This window comes from Rhagoletis pomonella, unplaced genomic scaffold, assembly GCF_013731165.1.
Source record: "Rhagoletis pomonella isolate Grant_MI unplaced genomic scaffold, Rhpom_1.0 Rhpom_scaffold_00007, whole genome shotgun sequence".
NCBI classification, from domain to species: domain Eukaryota; kingdom Metazoa; phylum Arthropoda; class Insecta; order Diptera; family Tephritidae; genus Rhagoletis; species Rhagoletis pomonella.
The window spans coordinates 28957224-28961652 of NW_023458561.1; the positions used below are offsets into that span (position 1 = coordinate 28957224).

General features: G+C 35.8%; 1 protein-coding gene across 1 annotated transcript in view; it reads right to left on the reverse strand.

The window, feature by feature from the left end:
- Positions 1 to 4429, reverse strand: part of LOC118743776 — a 452583-nt gene that overhangs the window by 48408 nt on the left and 399746 nt on the right. The window lies entirely within an intron of this gene.

Here is a 4429-nt window from a genome sequence, read left to right on the forward strand (position 1 = left end):
AGGGCGACACGTTTTCTTATTGCCGGCAACACAAATTGTTTGGTGGGTTACTATTTGAATTTTTTTGTCAATCAACTACCAACTTTTTTCAAAAGAATTAAAGTTTAACATGGCCTATGTGAAGGTTACACCAGCAGTTCCGAGAAGAGTTCACTCGGAGGCCACAACGGCTTATTGCGATCCCCAGGGCGGTTACCCCATCCCAATCCCTACATGTCTTTGAACCACTTTGATTCTCTGGCGAGTCCTAGCAGTTCTTCCAGTGGAGTTGCACTCAGATTATAAAGGCTCTCGAGGAACTGGTCCCCAAAAAACTTGAGATGTTGTGCTCAGAGTGCTAGACACTCGCAAAAGGAAGTGCTGGAGGGATTCTACCTCTTCCTCATCTCTACAGCTTCCCGATAGTATTACTGTGAGAAGCCTAGCGATTGGCTTTCAAAGCCTTAATAAACTCCTTGTTCTTCGTTCGTCGAGTCGTGCCTAGAGCGTGCGCGATACCATGCAGGCGTGCGAGTAATATTCAGACTCTCTTAATTTGTGTGAATGACGTGTAGTTTGCGCTCAAACATACAAAACTCGGAATGCACTGTAAAATGAAAACTTGCCAGCAGAGGAAAGCCGAGAAAGCAGTCAGCTATGCAATGGAAAAGTATATACATATATGAATTCATAAAATTTCACCAACAGCAACAAAGTGCTTAACAAATTAACCAGTAGCAAGGAAACTAAACAAAATGAGCGCACGGCAACAACACATGTCCATATGTTCAAGCTGCAAGGCAAGAAATTTTTGTGTGCTTCTTTCTGGCCATATAATATGATGTGGTTATTTTATATGCATTGTTTACTTAAAGTCAAGGACATGCGTATAAAAATTTGTGTACAGTGGATGTAAAACGATGGTAAATGAATTTAATTCGGGTGTAAAACCACGGCTTCGACTTTCAACGCTTTCAAACGCCTGCTGTGCTGGCATACTGGTCTATGTAAATCCACCTATGTATTTCCATGCCTGCCGACTGATTCTTTTCCACAATTTGTATGTTAGAAGGTATTTTATGGCCAATAGTTGCTTTTGTTTTTGTTCACATGATGCTATTTAGAGGCCGCGCACGCTTTGGTATGTGTATGTATGTACCATACATATATGCAATCGTTGTAAGCGGGAACGCTAGTGTTTCTACATGCATGCATAGCTTCGTCTAATTTATTTATATACAGCACTCATACGCCCTGTAAACCACTTAAAGCGCATAAACGTTGAATATGTGGAGTGCGCATTCGTAAAATTTACGATGTGTGTGTGTGTGTTTTTTTTAATTTGAACGACCACTTTTATTAAAAAAGAATTTTTTGTTAATTATTTTTAATTTAGTATTTTAATTTTACGGGCTTTTGCACACAGAGAGTGCGCATTTGTTCTCCACCTTGGCGTACGTGCGCACATACATATGTACCTAATTAAGTGAATTACGTTCCTGGGTAAATTTGATATTCCAACTGAGTTTACGCAAACTTTCTCATGAGTACTCTTAAAATTAGATTTTTGTTTTGTTAAAATACGTTTTTTTAGCGCTGCTGCTGTGGAATCTTTTGGAACGAAAAAAATTCTTTTTGTTGCTCAAACATACGTACATACATACATATCTATACGTATTTTAAGAGCTCTATTCGTCCATTCAGTTTTTGTGCCTTAAACTAAGCGCAGTTTTCATTAAAATGGTCACTAGAATTCCACTTAGAAAGTGAAAAAGTGCTCGTGCAGCTGCACGCCTACTCGCATACTTAAGTTTGTATATAAAAAATAAACCTCTACAAGGTACCAGCATTTGCATCGCTTAATATGGTAAAATTTCTACTAATTTACGCAAGGCTTTGTATGTAAAAGGCTTACTAAGCTTTATGTGTTTAAGTGGGAGCACTTAGTTTTGTAAACAATTTTTGTTAGAACATTTTGTATGCATGTACTTATGAACACTTTTACATTTTAAATTTATTGTACCAGAAGAAAAATTTGCTTTAGGAAATAAATTTGATCAGACGGACTTGGTCGATGACTCCAACGAGGTTCAGCGAATAAAGGGTCGAGCGTAGATTCCATTTTATATCTAGAAGATACTGAAAGTGCCACCAGGGGAAAATGTAGAGCTGTAAGAGACCTGATGGAAAGAGAAAACTTCCTTTAAAAGAGATAGGGAGTACCTTCGATGGCGAGGCTGACGATGATCGATGCCAAAATATAGTAGCGGTGGCGATGTTGGCCACTGTTGCATGTCTCTTAAAGATTACATTGACTTGTGTTAGTGTCGGTTGATAATGGGTGACTGGTCCTTGCAGAAAATCGGTGAACACACTGATGATCCCTATAAACGGTGAGACCGGTAGATACACTAGTGGATCGTCCGGTGACCTCTTCCATATGTGAGACAGCTTTCGAATACCGGATGGCAGGGGCTTGCCTTTAGACTCTGGTGCGGACATACAAGGTGAAGGACAATGCCGTTCAATCATATCGTCCCTGTAGTTGTAGACTTAGTAGGTGCTAGAACGTTGTGTCAGAGCCAAAAAGGGAGGGAGCTTTGGTGGAGCCACTAGACATTGAAATGACTAACAATTCGTGTCATTTTAAAAATGCCATGTGGAAATTAAATTATTTAATGCCTATTCTATAAGGAACGAATATTTTTTTTAATGCCCAACTTTGTCATTAAAATTTTTGTCATTTAATGTCTAGAGGAAATCCAGCATAAGTAAAATTGCGTTTAGCAACAGCACCAATTTCATCAGAATTGGGAGAGACCTATGCTAGCCATTTTAAGCGAAACGAGGATTCAGGCACTAGTACGAAGGAGCCTTGTAGAAAACTACTTACATATATGAGCAAATCTCACGAGTTTTTACACTTTTCGACAAATACGTGTTTTGATGGTTATCCTAGACAATGCCTTATCTTCCGTTTTGCTTAAAAAAAAACAAATTTCCATCGCGAAAATGTATTTAATTGTAAACTTAAAAAATATATACTAAAAAAAGTAAAAATAACAAGTCGTGCTCATATTCCTGTAGTTGTGTATGTAACGTCTACGCCCTGTAGCACCATACACATTCAGCAACTACGTTTATTCGCACGCCTTAATTTAAAAATCCTATAACTAAAAATTAATGAAATATTGGCGTGGAAGATTTTTACACAGTATTGCTTATGCCCATATATACTACTTTCTTCATGTATGCATATAACAATTTAAGAATGTATTTCGAGTGTGGCAATAAAATTTGTAAAAATGGAATTTCAGTTTCTCAAATCATAGCCATCTTTTACTGAGTGTATTTTTTTCATCTGGTAGCACACTAGTTTAATTATACAAGATTCGTTTATTTTGGCAACGAGAACATTTTCACCGTTCAATTGTAACACTTTGAAGTATCGTAGCTTATTTAGATTGGAAAAATATTAATATTTAAAAAATTAAAAAATAGCTGCGACAGATGTGCTGCAGACTCTGGAAACTTCAAAGATATGTTGTACTTGATGCCAATGTCCATTGCTTTCAATATGAACATTTTATTTTAAAACTTCCTGAAGTTATTAAACCAAAAATAAAAAAAAAATGATTTTTTTCAAGTGAGAGTGAAAACATGAGTAGTTTCAATACTTTTCAACCAAAATAAACGTTTAAAGGCTACAATTCTTCAAATGCTTGATTTATTTTTATTATAAGTACTTGTTTCTGAAACTCCATTGGTTGTAGTATGTGCAAGGATAATGTGTTTAAGCGTTTTGCTTTCTGGCGAGAGAAGGCAGTGACACTTAAAATTACAACTCATGAGATTTGCTCATATTCCAGTTAGTAAAAAATTATTAACAAGCGGTTGGTTGAGGGGTATACTATTATTATTTTATATACAAAAAATTCATTTATGAACACTTCCAGATAATTACGATGTAGATTTAAAATCTTAATATAAAACATGTCAGCTTACCACTCTTGCATCGATAAAATGCTTCAAATCCAGTGTAATTTATAAAAATTTAATTAAGTAAATTTATAAGAATTTCTACGCAAAAACGAATTGCTTAAATTTAAACATATTTGGAACCAAATAAACTGAGAAAACATACTTATGCATACATAGCTAGGTATATATCAAATTGGATTGGGTTATCTAATAATCGACACCCTCTGCATTCTTCTTCACACATACATCGAGATATTGAATTCAGATTGCTACGCACACGTAAACATCTATAAATAAAAAAAAGTATATTCTGCAGAAGTGAAAAAATTAAAAAAATATAAAATCGCCCGTTAGCTGCAAGAACGGCATAATAAAAAAATTTCTTTGAATAAAACATGTAGAGCTGTTTGGCTCGTAACCGTAGAATCAAATGACGTATTTTCCCCTACTGTTGCTATGTATGCATATA